At 35.9% G+C, this 18,081-nt stretch overlaps 1 protein-coding gene across 2 annotated transcripts in view; it reads left to right on the top strand.

Moving 5' to 3' along the window:
- Window positions 1-18,081, top strand: part of NPAS3 (neuronal PAS domain protein 3) — a 608,602-nt gene that overhangs the window by 181,423 nt on the left and 409,098 nt on the right. The gene's annotated exons all lie outside the window — the stretch shown is intronic.

Raw genomic sequence — 18,081 nt, 5'->3', positions numbered from 1 at the left:
ACTCAATATCTTAATTCTTTGGCTAAAACTTAAAAGCAGAATCATGTGTTTCTGAAGTCTGAAGACATCACATCCAAATTTTAAAATCTTCAGGTTAGAGACTATGATTTTATCTATAATCTTGTAATTTATATAGAAATTATTTTTACTGCTGAACTAGTAGGCATCTATGAACAGTTTGGCCAAAATAGACTGTTTTCAATATTAAACACTCACTTTTCATGCTCAAACAAGCAGCTGGGCAGCATAATCAATGTTTTAGACGTGAATTGACACAAAACTTGGGTAATAGAGCAATCAGTTATTTTAGAGGCTGTGTATGTGTTGGTCCTAAATAGTGTTTCCAATGGGTTGTGTAAGATGGAAATGATTTTACTTGTGCTACTTATGTAGTTGAGTATAATCTTGCTGTCTGATAAATATTTTAAATTAGGGAACAGTTTGCATTAACAGACGTCAAAGCTATGAAAACCTAGGAATTTTCATTGTCCTGGATTTCACAGCCCAGAAAACTACTCTGTTTTATTTTAGCTACTGATCTCACATTCTGGAAGAAATATGTTTTGGAAAGAGGCATATGAGATTTGAGCACTTCATTTTTTTCCCTGCACATTACGAAACTTGAACTCTTGGTCTACACTAAACTAGATAGACTGTGTATGGAATGAGGCAAAAGAAAAAGCCACCTTTAAGAGTAGAGGGCGAAAGGGGAAACAGAATCTTATTTATCCACCCAGAATTACCTAGAAAGGGTTACTGGTATTAATGGTGCAAAACTATTTTACCCACTCTTTCACTTAAAGGAAGTAATATTACTAGAGGAAAGTTACAGTTTTCAGTGGATGGAGATAGATGTGGAGGGCAAAAACAAAAGGACTTTCAGGCTGATGATTTAGTAGCTGGACATATTTTTGTCATTTCATATATTTCATTTATATTATCTGCCACATCATATATAATTTTCATGGAGAAAAAAAAAGGTAATAATTACATCATCCAGAGCATGAGTATAACATGGTTCATCAGGTTTCTGATATAATATGCAAATGTTCCCCATTTTTTCAGGATGAGAGTTTATTCTCAGGCAATTAAACAGTATTTCAAGGTGGAGGTAAAGTGGACTCTGCTGTATGATCTAAGGTCTGTCTGTTAAAATAAATAGTTCCTCCCAAAATTCCTGTAGTGAACAGACATACAGTGCTTCTACAAGCTGTCCTCTGTTATGGAAAAGTGTCATCTCTGCAGATCTCTGTGTTTTCAGAGTATCCAGGGTGTGTCTTTCATTATCCTGTTATGGAATCACGTGGAATAAGAATATATACTTGAATAATGAAGCTTCCTTTTTGTGAAAAGATTCTAATGGTGAACAACAGCATATATAGTCTGGCCTAGATTAACACTGTTTCTCCCTATATAAAAGCTAGTTAAACATTTAATGTCTTTTCACCCTATCTGATACAATAATATTACTCCTCTACCTACCTGGTGATGTGGTTCCCATTTCTATAGGCATAAGGGGTATGGAAGAGCGGGGAAGGACTTTTGCCTTCCTCCCAGGCCCTCCCGCCCCTTTTGAGTATTAGCTTTATACTGACTAGGATTTTATTATTTATGTGTCAATATATCAAAATAATGCTTGATGAAACAGTGTTTCATTGTGTAAGTATTCCTCATAAGCAGGTTTAACTGTATATATTGTACGGGCATATTTTATTACTTCACTAGTTCTCCTTATATAGAAACCTGTTAACACATTCTGATCAAACATTCATGAAATTACATCAAAATAAATTTATTTTCATTTGTTAAGGTTGCTTTTTGCTGCTCTTGAAGTTCATATGGAAAAACAAGCTCACATAAAGAGCTTGCAGCTTCACGTGAAGTATGGTTGATAATCCTACAATAAAACACTAGACATTATGCTTTGCCCAAGCAATCTTCTGAATAGACTTAAAGGTGTTTGGAAAATTATATGAGAAGTACATATGTTGCATAGGCAACTGCACTTTTTTTTTTTCCCAAATGTGTTGGTCTGCTTGTGTGAATAATTAAGTTTCAAAGCTTAGTATTAAATTTGTCCCCCAGTACTGTACAGCAATTTAATAATTTTAATTCAGTATTTCAGAAAGGTCCTTCGCTCTGTTCTGTATTTATCATAGCTTTTCTTAAAAGTCTATAAAGGCTGACGAGTTTGTTTTCTTATGCCTGTTGTGCAGCGATCACTGCAAGTCGTGCTTGCAAATGAACACTTGGGTAACTCTATATAATATTTTCAGAGTCAATTACTTCATGGAAATAACTTGAGCAATTGGAAAGTATAGGATAGTTTTCTCCATTATTTTAGAAATATCTGTATTGTTATAATACAGATCAAATCTGCAATGAACATTATGCATTATTCAAGAAATGACCAGGCATTCTCAGCAGTGTTTCAGCTAAATAACTGATGATTGTAACCTTTAAAGAAATCTCATTGTGGTGACTATTGGTAAATCATTTCTCCATTCATAGTAATCTTTATTTAGAAGCTATCTAGAAACCATTATATCTTTTATTAATCTTAAAAGCAATAGCCAATGATTTGACATTTGCTAAAAATGGATAAATTTTCCATCTTCTAATACAGCAGACTTCAGTCAATTTTTTTTTTTTTTTTTGCTACATTGTCTAAGGCTTTCTGTACGTAGGAAGTATTAGTTGTTGTAAACAAATACACTCACAACTTGCAGCAGATGAGTTTGAAGATTACAGTTCTTAAAGACCAGGACATGATTCTCATATGGCTGAAAATAATAAAAAAAATTTTAGAATCAGTAGGAATAAAATCATTATTCTTTGCCAACTACATAAAATATGTTGTGAATAACAGCACTATTCTCTGTTTCCAAGTCTCCAAAAGTCTTTGACTCCCAGTATTTAAGCGGTATTTTCTGAGGAGAACAACTTTTTGCAATCAAAGATGAGTTTTCTGGAAGTTCTGGTCTGGGAATGGAACTATTTTTATAGCATGTACTATGTGTTCAACCAATAAGTTGTGCTTTACATGGCATGGCACTTGAAGTCCTCTTGTGCGTTCTGAATGCCTGACCCATATCAGGCCCTGTAGTCCTTGTCCAACATCAGACTTGTGGGAACCTTCATATTTTTGAATATCATCTTCTTCAAATGATTGACTCCAAATTTCTTCATATTTTTAACACAAACTGCTGCCGAAAGCATTCAAAGATCATGCCTTTTTTTGTGTTCTTTTCTGCTATGTCGTGTTTTTACCAAGCCATTTTTTTTTCCTTTAAGTGAAGAGAGGAAGGAAGAGGCACCTTGATGTTCTCTAGTGCGTTGAATGTGTTTGGCTGATGTAAAGTCATACTGACCTTTTTGATCAATCTTTTGGGCAGTGGTACTGACTTGGGACCACCGTCACTGCAAAAAGAAAGCTCGTGACTCTCTGCCTTGAGCAGAGTTCCCAGCCTTTGCCATTTCTGTTTACTTTGAAGCAGCAATTAAACCCAGCAGTCTGTGCTTAATTTTGCAAACCCTTGTCCTGGAAATTTGCCATGATGATATCATAATAGCTATTAGATTTTCATTCTTTTTTATTTGAAGTCAGGAGTTGATTTCTGTCCTTAGAGATACAAGTATTTGTGCAAGGCCATGAGGCTGATTTCCTGCTGAATGATGTGACTCATGGAAACTAGAGTATGTAAGACAACTTTGGGCATGTCTTTTCTTTGAATGAAAAAAAAATAATTGTGGGATCGTCCACATTTTCAAGTTAGAACTGTTTTTTTTTTTTTAAGAAAAATCTTTATATTTTGTGTTACAGAAGTGAAGTAATCTTATCTTCTACTGTAAGAGAATAGGTGAATGAGAGATTCTAGTTAAGAGTGAAAAGGACTTCAGTAAATAGTACTGACCGATTGGTAGGTTTCGTGAAGAGTGGCACTTTTAGTTTAGCTATCTCTATTTTTAGCATTACATGTTCTGAAATTAGGTAGTTTTATACGTCTTTGTTCTGGAATCAATATATATCAGTATGAAAAGAAATCAGATGCTGTAAAAAGTGTTTGTGGTGAACTGAAATTTTTCTTGTCCAAACTGTTCTTGTCCAATGTAATACATATGACTCTGACAAGTTGCTTGCAATAACGCATTCAGTGTTACTTCAGTTCTGCATTCCGACATTGAAAGGGTTGTCAGGCATTGGAACAGGCTGCCTGGGGAAGTGGTTGAGTCACCATCCCTGGAAGAATTTAAAAGATGCATATGTGAGGTTTTTAGGGACATGGTTTAGTGGTGAACTTGACAGTGCTAGTTTAGTGGTTGGACTCAGCGATCTTAAAGAACTTTTCCTACTAAAATGATTCTATGATTCTATGGAATTTAAAGATAAAACCCACAAATTTTTGATAATCACTACAAGAAAAGTTATACTTAAAACAAAATTACACCTGTTTCCTTCAAACCAGCATGTTTTCCAAAGGAACCATTCTCAACATAAACCACATATGTAAATGTAGGTTGAAAATGAACTTGATGTCTTATCATAGTATGGAATTCAGGGTTGAGGAAATAAGTCCAGCACCTTAAATTCTCAGGGAAAGAAAATAAGCAGTAATGATAATTGGAAAGTGTGGTAATTGTTATCCCAAATGTCAAGTGGGATTACTCTCATTAATTTAAATACCTTTTTCTACTAATTTTTATGCTGGATATGTATGTATTTTTAAGAGATAAATAAATGGTTCTCTTCTTAATGATCTTTAAATAACATTACATGTTGTTAGCCTTTTTTTTTTTTTTTTTCAAAACTGAGTGTTGTCTTCTGAGCAGGAGATGTGAGGCAACTGAAGCTTTTCCCTGCCAAACCACACCAGCCTTCGACTCTGAACCACCACACAATTCTGCCTCAGGGAAACCTTCTATAGGGGCAAAGAAATAAGAATTACTTTCTTCCTTAGTGTTTGTGGCCAAAGACGTTGTTTTTCACTGTTAGACATGAAAAGGTCAATCAGATGAAAACAGCATAATGCAGATGAATTGGCAGTATTGCTTGTTGTGTAAAGGGTCTTTGAATCTCTCTGTCTTTCTTCTCATGGAACTTCTGCTCATGTGCTGGGAAGTTCCTGATAGCCCTGTAATTTATTTCTCCCTGTCTTGCAGGCGTTTTTCATATGAGAATCTGATCCCTGTTTATGTGTAGGTGACTGCTCTGTGTACCAGTATCAAACACTGATTATAAGCATAACGTCTGTCCATTGTAAACAGGTTTAATGTGGCTGTAAGGGCAGTGTAGCCATAGGACTAGGTTGTTTAGTCATCGGCCTATTGCATAAGATAAAGACTATTAGGTGTTGTTTGGACATAGGAAATGGGTGCTGGAAATTTCAGATAGTCAACGGTAAAATATTAATGTTCTTTGTGAGAATTATCGATGGTTTTCTAGTATGAAAGATATGGCACCCAAAATGAGGTAGCTCTGTTTGAATCTTATTCTGGTAGATGAGATGAATTGAATACTGGACTCAGAGTTGGTGGTTGCCTAGTGACAAGTGATCATGACCTGATTGCTTTCAATCTCTGCAAATGGAGGAGGGTGCCAACCAATATACTCAGTGCTTTTGAGGCACTAATTGCCTAAGGGGAAAATTTATATGTGAAATTGATTGAGACAAAAAATTTTGATGGAAAAATTAGAGTGGAAGTTGACTAGAACTCTTAAAGAAAAATTTAAGAAATTATGGTTTCCTATGCACCTGAAAATTATAGAACTACATCCTTTTTCAGAATGAAAGTGCAACCAATATCTATGTATGTTTATGTAGGCCTTTGGGAACCAAAGGGAAATATATATCTATTAAGATAAAATGGAATATCGGAGGTGAAGAAAGTTGACTAAGACAAGCAGAGACATTAAGGAAAAATCTAGCAGGGTTAGAAAAATGAAAGAAAAAACTGGGTTTCTGTGTATTTGAAATGGGAGGAATTTTGGCAAAGGTTCGTTAGCAGTAAGGTATAGTAAAACTTCTACTGATGCAGCAAAGGCACAAGAGCTTGATGCAGGTTTCTTTAGGTGCTTACCTGCACAGAATCCATGCTACAGGTCTTTATAGTTCAGGTTGCTGTTAACAGCGGTGTTCATGGAGTGTATGCAATCGTAGTCATCAGCAATACAAAAACTTGGGGAGGAGAATTCTTCAGTCAGAGTTCATATCATGTCATCTTGAACAAAACAGGATTTTTATAGCTGCTTGTGTGTTTTGTCGTCTTGTTCATTCTTCTTTGCTTCTCTCTCAGACTCCATATGCAAAAGCATTCTGCTGCTGGAATCCAAATGCTGGAGTCCCAATCGTGAAGCTTCAAGAACTGCCTGCTCTGTGTTTGAGTCATACCCATACATGATGAATACTATCTCCACTTTTTCTGCTGGGGAAAAAAAAAATCTTTCTTGCTTGTGTCTTTACAAGTACTTGAAAAAAGAAAGGGTATAATCCTTAGATGTACCCAAAAAACCCAGATCTTCCCAATAGAGGGAAACTCCTGATATCTCAGAAATACCCACTGGTATTACCTCACTGTGATTGTCACAGTTCTGTGTTGTTTCTTCAATAGGTTACCTGCCATGATTTGACCAAGGGACTTCGAAACTCTTAGGCATCATCATCCTGAATCCCAGCTTGCAGTGTTTCTCAGATATTCCAGAACTGTTGAATAAATTGTCTTTTATGTGTTCTTCAGACAAGGAATTGGCTTACTTCTGATATCAGCCTGATACAATTTTCAGCATCATCTGTTCTTTGCAGTGCTGGTGTTGTGATGTTTGCAGTACTGAGTTGTCTGAGCACTGGATGTCCCAGCCTCAAAGCAGTCGTAGGCAAAATATTGGAAAAATACCTTCATTAAAGAGATAAAAGTAAGATTGTATATTTTTTCAACAAACGTATAAATGGAAAGTAATTCTTATAAAACAAGCACAGCTTAATGGCAAGTCCAGTTAACTAGGATAGGCATTGTATACTGAAGTATTTGTAAGGCATTTGACTTATTAGTGCATAAGAATTATGGTTTTAAAATAGTGGAAAAACATTATATTGGCAGAACCAAGTTAAATGCATTAACTGTGTAACTGATCTTGGAAAGCAGACTAAAGTGAAGGGTACTATTAAGAAAGGAGTTTCTGTGGTTTTCTGCAGAAACCAGTCTGGGCATGATCATCAATGTACTGGGAGTAAACATGGCTGATTAAAAGTTTGCAAATTACAATGATGTTTGGATCTGTGCAGCTTAGTAAATCAAACCTCCTAAAATTTATTTCTCTCAGTATAATGAAGTGAAATTATATTATTATTATTAATGTTATGGTTTTATTCATTTTTATCTTTGCTGTCCTAAACTCCAGGCTGCTGGTTGTTGCTGTGTAGTTCCTTTTGTTAAGTTTGAAATGTTTTTGTTTTCTTGTGATGCAGAATGGGAACAATGGGAAAAGCATTTCGAGTTCAGCTCTCTTTTTTTTTGCATGAACAAAGGCATAAAAAGAACAGACCTGATCCTTCCAGTCCTGCTAGCAGAAATGATAGAATGATTTAGTTTCTCATGGTGCTTTATTTGTATCGTAAAAAGTTCTATCCATCACTTCCGTGGAGACACAAAACATTTATTGCTGGTAACAAATTAATACTCTTTCTAAAATGTTGTCAATCAGATGTCAGGCCCTGGTAGAGCTGTTTATTGCTAAAACTCCACCTTACAACTTAAACAATTAAAGAGGAAAATAGCGAAACAGTACATGTTTTTAAGAGCAAGGAAATAGAACAAGAAACTTTAATGTCTTTTTTCTCACTCCCAACCACTACTGTATTTCCATTCTGTTACACTGCAGTTCATCTTCCTTTGTCTCTTCTTGTGCTGTTAGACTGACTTGGTCTTTTTTGCAATTTCATTATGTTCTTTAATACTGTTTTTTTTCCTTAGCCATTCTTTTTTTTTTCTTTTGAGTCCTTAGCTGGCACACGCATTATGCATAATGTCTTCCTCATATACTCCGCTTCCACTGTTGACTCTCCCCTTTTTGTATTCCTGTATTTTTCTCTACGTGTTTGCATTTTCAAATGTAGTCTTGGTAATGAAAACAACCTGCAGAAGAATATTAATATTTTAAAGAAACCAAAGAAAGTTTTAAACTTACCACTTCATTCTTTCTTCCTTCAACATGCATATCTTCCTGTGCACAGCAATCCTCACTGTGTCATTCAAAATCCACTCCTGAGCTGAGAACCTACTTTCCTCATCCCAGCCTAAAAGATGATGGATGTTGTCATTGTAATTCATGGCTGAGAACACTGACAGTATTGGCTGAGCACGTTTTGGCAAGAGCATGGGCTTCAGACTTGGAGAGGTAAATATGTCAGGAGGAGAAGAGTATTGACAGTTGCATTGGCTCCAACCTTGGCAATGATGGTAAAATAAGTCAAGGGGAACTTTCAGATTAAAAATGAGTTAATTTCTCATCATTATATAATGATGTAGATTGTCATCCAGTAGAAACTGCTATGTAAAAGTCAGTGCCACAATAGTCCACTTTTCCAAAACCCTTAGTAAAATGTTTCCATGTGATTTTTACATTAATGTTTTACGTTGCATGGGCTAACTCCAGGTGGTCTTTTTTAGAAGCATGAATATCTTAAATTATATGTGCCGTCTACATAACTTTTTCAAATAATGCACATGATGGGGTTAGCCAATTACAGATGTGCAATAAATCCTGTGTGCCAAAAGCGCTTGTTCTGCTTTTTGCTTTTAGTAACCAGAAACAGACACAAAGTAATCACTGCTGTAGTTTTTGATATATAAAATGAAAAAAGGCTGTTGTTATCTGTAGATTGTAATATCTGATAGAACTTTTGTTTGTCTTTTTATTTGTCCTTTAGTGAACAGAAGAAAAATGTTTTGGCTATGAAGAGTGTTTTGGACAGAGCCTCAGTAAAGCGTAATATCGCAGTGCTCTGTTTTGCTTAGCCTCCTCAGCTGAGCAGAGAATATAAAGGCATACTTTAAGTCCTGCTGAATCTAGCAGAGCTTTGTCTATGTTTCTTATGTTAATGTAGTTTATTGGTTTTCTGGATCATCCGAACTTCTACTTTGTACCTCCAGTTGAATGACTGGTTCTTTTAGAACTTGTTGAGTGTGTTGCAGGGATAATAAATACATCTTTATAAAGAGCTGAAGAATTAGATTAACAAACAGATAATGAATGTAGCAGAGACCTTAAAAAAACAAACAAACAAAAACACCAGACAGAGAGCCATATCCTTGTTAGTACCTAGACATGAGGGAAGCAAGCAGGGAAAATGAATGGGCTTTTATAATATTTGTTTTACCGAGTTACCTCTGTATTACAAGTCAAAAGTTATGACTCAAAGAAAATATTTCGTCTGAAGTGAAAGAAAACACACAAACTTTTTTTTTGAACAAAAAGAGTCAATCTGTGTTTCACATCTCATATACTTGCAGTTACATATTAATTAGAGTTTTCCAAAGTGACTATCTAAATATTTGGAGTAAATAATAGTCAGAGTCCTGGAAGTGAAATTTGAAGTATATGGATTTATTTTCATGTAATAGTTATACTGGATACCTGTGGTCAACAGAGTGAGATTTAGATAGTGAAGGTAGACCCAGCAATTTAAAAAAACCAAATTGCAGTGATTTTATATCTGTATAATATGCAAGTATAACCACAGTCTGACCAAAGTGTGACCACAATATCAACGCAGCTTAATTTCTGCAACTGTTCTCTTTGAAGCCAGAGGAAGGAAAGCGAGTTTCCACCAAATCCCTGTGCTCTTGTGGTCTCCCATTTCAATCAGGGATATAAAGTAGAATACAATGAATCCATAGTACGGACTTTCCCAGGACATTAGAGAGATCAGTAAAAACTGTTTTCATTAGCTGTCTGTAATTAAAGAACACCCTTCATAGGGAGCTTACAATATAGAGAACATGTAAGCCTCTGTATCTATCCAAGATTGCAAATAAATTAAGAATCTCCACACAGCTGGAGACTTAGGTGGTGTTTTAAAATATTGAGGTCCTTTAAGGAACATCTTTTCTGTTTATTTGCTAACTTTTAAGCCAAGGTGAATATTTTTATTTTTAATTTCAAAGTTTTTAGTCATACTGTGATTTCTGTTCCTAAGGAAGGAAAGGCAAATCCCTAATAAACTACTTAACTTCAGTTGTGCCACAGTCGTCCTTATAAATGGAGCTGTTAGAAAATGCTTACCTTATTTTCAGTGTTTGAGCATGTCACTCCCTAGAATTCTTACAGAGTTAGCCGAGTGCATCGGCACAAGCATGTATGTGTTGTTGCTTTGTGTTCTACTTGTATCATATAAAAATTGCTTTGCTTTGCATGGGGTGATACCACATGCAAGTAAAAAATCCCACGTCTTATTTTATCATCCGGAAAGTCATTAAGTGCATATTCATAATCATAAAATGAAACAAGATAAATATTTTTGTTCATATTTTTATGCTTGTAGACAATTCTCGATCATTACCTATAGCAAGCAGAATAATATTGTCAATGTTACCTCACTTCAGATTTTATAGAAAATCACAGTTGTGTAAAGGTTTAGGAAAAATCAGGAGCTGTTTTTTTTGTTGCTTTTTTAAGTACATATGACGTTTCTACAACTATTAGAGCAACTCTACATTTATATATCCCCTTTCAGATTTGAATTGCTGTGTATGCCAGCTGTTTCTCATCCTCTTGATGAAGCAGAACAGTGCTGATAATGGTAATAGAGAAATTGAGGCATATACAGATTTAGGGCTAGCTTTTCAAAAGAGTGCAGCACCCCAACTGGGGCCAGATTTCAAAAGATCTCTGATCCTATTCAGCAACAAAATAAATAGCCAGATTTTCAAAAGATTTCAGCACTTTGGTAATCTGATCATAAGAAGCAGCTGCTGAGCACATTTGCAAAGCCAGCCAAGAGTGACTTGTTCAATATCACATAAGAAGTGTGTGGTGGAGATGGGAATAGAGCCTTCTTCCCATGTCCCAGGACCAAGAGCCGAGTTCTTAAGCAATAACACTATCTTTATGTCCTTTGTAAGAATGTTGCATTTAATGGGCTTTTCATTAGGAAATTTAACCCATGTCTGTGAGGAGGTAGTTTTCAGAGTAACATTAAGATTTACACTTAGAGTGGATAATGAAGCAATCAAATAGGAATATTGTTCATCCATTTTACATTAAATCTCTGTGTTACATTGTATTTATTAGGTATCTATAATAAAAGTATTTTTTAAAGATTTCATAGTCCATCACCAATCTTTTAAGTGTCACAAGAAAATATTAGAGTAACTAGATATTCTAAAAAAAATCCAAAAAACCAAACAGAAGCCTGTAGCAAATATATTATATGGCAAGTCCAGGTGTGATTTTTTTTTTTTGTGAGCTTTTACTATCATGCTACATTCTGAGGCCATACAGTTTCTTTTTGTTTACATTTTTAATCTTTCTTTCTGTCACTTCCTAGAGATGTAGAAATAGTCTTTTTAGCTTTCTTTTTCTGAAAATAAATATCTTGGTAGTTTATTTAATACTTTAGCACATGATTATCTCTTCACTCTTCTATGTCAGGCTGTTTCTGCTTATTCTGTCGGTAAGTGCTGTTACTTTTTGTGTCCTGTTCTCTGCACTTTCTATTTTCTGTCTCCTTTATTTTTTTTTCTTGGCTTTTCTTTTGCTCCAGCATTCTGTCCTGAAGACTTAAATGACAAGTTTTTCTTTACAAATATTACTAAGGAACTGAAAGGAAAATTAACAGCTTACCTAACCTCATCGTACATTTTGCTTTGTAATTGGTTTCTTCAACAGTCTTGTGGAGGCTGTCGATTCTCTGATGACCTCATTAAACATAAGGGAACTGTATTCTTCATACAGACATCTATGTTGAGAGGCCACTTGGCAGCCCTTAGACTGAAAGCTCAAACATTTTACAAGACCTACATATTGACTCACCCATCATCAGCTTGAAGTCATCCCAACAGATATTTCTTGGGTAGAAGCATCAGGCAAAGCCAGTGCTCAAACAGCTTTCCCATGTGTGTGTACTGGCAGCTTTGATGTAAGTTGATCTCCAGCAGAGATGATGCCCGACAGTGAACATGATCTTTGAAGATACCCATGTCTGTCCTGAAAGGGTTCTTATTTCACCTGCCAGACAGGAAGATGAATTTTGGAGACAACTTCCATTCAGTCTGAACTGCACACAAAGGGTAGATATCATGGTCATGAGATGATGGGTCTGTGAAGTTCAGAGTACTCACAGAACTGTTTTGTTAAGGTACAATTTTGAGCAGCTGTGATAAGCATGCAGTCTAACTTTTTGCAGACACCAGGCAGAAAACCTTATCCAGTATTTTTTACATCTGTTTGAGATACAAGTTTATCTCTTTGGAAGATATCTAATGTTGATGTGAAGCATTTAAATGATAAAGAATCAACTACATTCCTGGGCAGATTGTTCCAGCGGTTAATTACTGTCACCATGAAAAAAAGTGTGCCTTATTTGTAGTCTTATTTCAGCTTCCAAACACTGGATCTTGTTATGCCTTTTCCACTAGATTAATGAGCTACCTACTGTCAGAAATCTCTTCCACATGTAGGTATTGTGATCCTCTTAACCTTCTTTTCAGTAACTAAATAAATTGAGCTTTCTTAGTCTTTCACTATAGGGAATGACTTTCAGAAGTCTAATCAGTCATGTAGTACTTACTTGAGTCCTATCCAATTTTCTAACATATTTTCAGAATGAAGGAAGCCACAGCTGAACACAATATTTCAGTAACAGTGACATAAAAGCCTAAAGTAAAAATTGCAGTATCTCCTCCAGTGTGATATTCTCTGGTTTATCCCAGTGACATGTATTTGACATGCATTTTGGTGTAATATGAATGACTATTTTTTTTTTACTTTGGGAATTAACATTAATTTATTTTATTGTGGTCATTCTGGTTTCCTTTTGTTGATAAGGACTGAACAATGTCAAAAGGTAAATTCTCAAGAATAATTGTGAAAGCTGAAGGTTACCCTTGATTTGTGTTTTGCTTCAACAGCATAATTATTTCAATAGGAATAGGCAGTAATAGAGAAAACTGAACTTGGAGAGCAGGCACTCTGAGATGAGACTGGGGAAGTAATCTTTTGAGGAAATGGTTTTCACAGACAGGATACCAAATGAGCCAGGACAGGTACAAGTCTGATGTTAGCTTACCTACTGAATTCAAAATATCTCTGAAAACAAACATCTGTCCAGGGTTGTCTGAAGAGGTCCTTATGCCACCTTCCAGTCTAATACCTCTCTTATTTGGACAACTTGCATTGGTAAGTTGTCCTATGTGGACAAGAGAAAGCAGAGCGCAGCCAAGCGAAGTGAGCTCACGTCCTTCCTAAGCATGCACACGAGGTTCCGTTCCACCCAGACCTGCCTCAAAGTCACTTCTACACACACACACACACACACACACACTCACACACACACAGGTGGACACACAATCGCGATCCTGGTACTGTGATGTACAGAAGGTAGGGCTCTGCAAGGAAAAAGAACTAATTTTCTAAGACCATATTAATAGAAGCTAGAATTTGTATGGAAATAGGAAGAAAATAACAACTTCTGAATCCAGTTTTCCTTTGATTCAAAATCGCAGTTAAGTGGACTCAGACTATCTACATGGTTTGAATTCAGCTGTCTCTGGAATTTCCAAGTAACGAAAAGACATGAACCTTGTATTTAAGACAGAATGGCTTCTTCAGAGTCTGGTAGTTTCTTCACAAGTATAAACTAAGCTCCATATTTTGCCAGTGACTTCCTTCTGCTTGTATTCTCAACAGTAAATTCTGTAAGTAACGAAGGTTTCAAGCTCTCAGCGATTTGCCACAGTGAATTGCTTTGGGAGAAAGATATTTTTCTTTCTTTTTAATGCCATACAAAAGCCATCTCCTCAGACTTCTGGGTCAATTCCTTTAACTTTAAAAAAATGCAGTTACATTCAGTTAACTTTCCTAGCCCAGACAGCAATCTTGAGCTAGCTCAGGGGAAATTGTGCTTTAATCCTCACTTCAGAGGCTTGGGATTTTGTCTGTCCTCAAAAACTTTGAGCAATTAATGTAGCACAGAATTGAAGTAAAGGAAGCAATATCAGAAATTTAGGTCTTGCTTCTCTTGTCTTGGAAGCAAGTAAGAAAAGAAAACCCTTGGATCTGAGATGGTATCACTAATGCTGCCCTGCCTGGGAGCAGGCTGCCAGGAGGAGATGGGTGTACTCGTACAGGTGGCCTGAAGGAGAGACTTGACTCTATTCTCTGTTGCTTTCTTCCCTTATCTCATATGACCCAAATGACAATTTTTCAGTTTACCTAACCCATATTTGCTCCGATTTCTTCCCCAAAGCTATTTACTAGGCTTGTATTACTCATAACACTAGTCAGCGTTTAAGAATGCTTTGGCCTCTTTGCACGCACTGTTGGTTATGAGTTGGTCAATGATAAATTGGTTATCCAAGGATAAATTGGATAACTGCATTCATTTGCATGACTTCTTACAGAACTTTTAAAACACCCCTTTTCACAAGGGAAACCTAAATATTAATACATAATATTTGAGAGGAAAGTAAGTCAGTTTACAGATTATTTCTGCTATTAATGGAGTTCTTTGTGAGTATATAAATGCATTTTAGTAAATTATGATAGAGTAACAAGAAACTTGAAATAATCTAAATCCATCTGTAGTAGATCTTATGTTTCTAACAATTTCATTTTCATGCCTCTGTTTAGTTTCATACTGATCATTTATACTGACAAAAAGAAAGAAAACAAGGAACCTGTCATCAATCATTCATTTAATCAAGTAGCAAAAGTAGATAAATAAACATACTGAGTTAATTATTCTACTGTATGTAATGATTGACAATGATGTTAATTTATTCCCTTTTTAACCTGTGACTGTCAGTATAGTTGGGGTTAATAGGCACTGACAAAATGAGAAGAAATACATTTTTGATAGCCACTGAATGCTGCTAGCATTGGAGTGTTTTCCCTTGAAACTTCTCCCTGAGGATCTATCAGATCTATGTCACATGTTACTTTCACACTTTTTTTGTGCCATGTTTCGTGCCATTTTGGTGATTGCTATTAGTTTACAGACATATGGCCAGGAATATTTTATGAATGAAGAGGTTTCTGGAATATACAATATTACTTTTCCATGTACAGTTCTTCTTATATGAGAACTGTAATTTGAAGATCTCAAAATACTTTGCATATGTTCTTGCAGAGTGTTTTCAAAAGCTAGCAGAAAAGTCAGTGTTACACCTAATAACTTCTGTTATCTTTTCCATTCGTCATGCAGCGATTCTTTCATAGTGAATACTCTGTTCACCCTTTGCAGTGTTTTGCTGGATCGACCTAAGGTGGAAAGGATTTTTCAGGCCCTTGGACTTAGAGGTACAGAATTCCCAAAGTAGCTCTCTTTGTTAGAAGTGCAGGAAGGTTATCCCAACCCCTTCTCCCAGCTTTTCCCCACCAAATTGTGTCCCCATGTGTAAACAGGCACCTAAATAGATCCCGGTTAATCAGTTACTCCCGCTTCTAAAAACATCTCTCTGTAATAATACTCCTGTAGATTAGGAATAGTTCTCCTGAACAATATGTGAAGATATTTTGCAGATTTGGTGGGTTTGTTTGAAATATTGTATAGCATGTCATTCAGATAAGTGAAAGGCATGGTGTATGACGTGCTTTTCATCTAGCTTGAGTGGTGCATCAATGCACAAAATACTTTAGTTCTTCTGTTAGAAATAATCTGGGTTTATTCAGGTTTGCTTCCTGCAGTATTTAAATAAAAGTGTTGTTCTATATTTCAAAGATGAAAAAGCTTTGCATGCAGATCTATGTGTTTTAGTAACTGAGCCCAAAAACTTTCGAGGCACAAACACATACATTTGGAAGTCATAGATATCTTGTGTTTGGATTTCTGTGGGTTGTGTTGTTTCCACCCCCCAAAAAGAGCGATCTAGTTGCATATAGCCAGATAATCCCCCCATTTGCTATATGTTTTCAGAGATTCAAAAACGGAAATTATTTCTTCTACTCAAAAATCATGCACAATATGGTTCCTTTGTATTTCTTCTTAAGGAATGAAAAGGGACAGTTGGTAATGATATTTGGCCATGTATTGTTTTCGTATACTTAGGAGAAAAAAACCTAAGCTAAAACAAACAAAAAAACTCCAAACAAATTAAAATAAACAAAAAACCCCAAACCATTACCACCAACAACAAAACAATGAAAAAACCTCCCAAATCAACAGAAAAACTCAAAAAGAACACCTTTGTTGCTGTAAAGAGTTCTGCCACTAATAAATAAGAAACACAAAAAGATTCAGAAAAGCTAAAAGCCAGTTGTTGGAGTGTTGTGTCTGGAGTGTTGTATCTGTGTCCCTCATAGATATACTTCCTGCTTTTGTTGGAGATTTCCTGACAGACTGGTGTCCCCGGGGACAGATGCCCTTGTCATTTAGTGGCTTTCAGGGAGTCTGTGGTTCCGTTGTCCTGTGGCAGGTGGAGCGGAGACCAGAGCTGGATGGGCAGCAATGGGATGTGCAGCCCCAGTGAGCTGGGCCTGCATGGGTGGCAGAGCCTCCTGGTTGGTAGCCCTGCCCAAATGTGGTCCTGCTGCCTTCCCGTGACTGCAGTACAGTCCAGAGTGACAGAAAAACCGTTCATAGACATTCTTAATGAGGGCTGGGGTGGAGTAGACTGTAACTTAATCTGTGAGGAGTAATAGGTAAGAACAGTTTGTAAGGACTGGAGGAACAATAAGTAACAGCTACGGTGGTTGCCTGAGTGGTTACTCGTAAGAGTTTCTTGTTCTGTAATCTGTAGGTGACTGTAGGCAAAGCTTTGTTTTTATTTTTCAGGGTCTATTTAGGGGTCACATTGAATGCTATATATTCACTAAAAATATATATATCCAAACTCAGATTTTATTTTTTTTTTCAGTTAATAGAGTACCAAAAAATGCTTAGAATTATTTTCTTTTCCTTATTGTTTCACTGACAATAAAATGGTAGCTGTGTCACAAAACATAAAATAGAGGGCACTACTGCAAAAATCCTTGAAAGAAATCTGCCTGATTTTTTCCCTTGCAGCAGAATATCTTCTCTATCCCTTCATTGGGCTGAGCACAATCTTGCCCTTTGTGTATGACAGCTTTATGTTTATTAGCAGCTGTTTTCTCCCAGCTAAGCTTGACAAAAGATAGGGAATCAGATTAAAAGGACTATATAATTCTGCTTTCTGGTGGGAAGGAGGGAATTACAGATATGAATTGTCCCATTGCTGATGTCCTGTTCTGAGCATTTGGTGCTCTCTGGTCTCACAGCTGCTGAGAGAAGATGGTTTCCCCAAAGTCCACAGTGCTCCTGGAGCGGGTCAGCACCCGTGGTACCTGACTGATCCTGCCACAACCTTCTGTGGGAATTTTCTTCTCATCATCATTATTTTTTTTTTTTTTTTTTTTTTAAACCAGACATGACCTAGAAAATAAAGCATGTCTTACTGAAGAAATTATGCTTATTTTAAGAAGATAATGTAAATTTTTCATTCTATTTGACTATTACATTTCTAGCGTTTAAAAACTTGTAACATCATATTTCAAATTATAAACTTCAAAAAATGACATTTGTAAAAGAGTAATGTGAGAATTCTAGCCAATCTCTAATTTTGCTAGAGTAAAACATCTTTAAGACAAATTGTTTGGTTTAAACAAATGTCATACCAAAATGCATTTGTATTTTTTGATTCAGAAAATTAACTAAACAAGGATGTAGAATATTTTACAATATTGTGTCTAAATGTGTTGACACTGTATCAGTAGGTTATTCTAGATTAGATGACGTGGTAGTTAGTTGCCAGACTAAAAATTGCTGGAACAATAATGGTCAAATTACAATACTAGCAAATCTGAATACAACTGTTTTCAGCTTAATACCTGAATATTTCTTTAAACAA

This window comes from Streptopelia decaocto (genome assembly GCF_964273445.1).
Source record: "Streptopelia decaocto genome assembly, chromosome: 7".
Classification (NCBI taxonomy): Eukaryota; Metazoa; Chordata; class Aves; order Columbiformes; family Columbidae; genus Streptopelia; species Streptopelia decaocto.
Note: the sequence above shows the minus strand (reverse complement) of the source record. Positions and strands in the feature narration are given on the sequence as shown.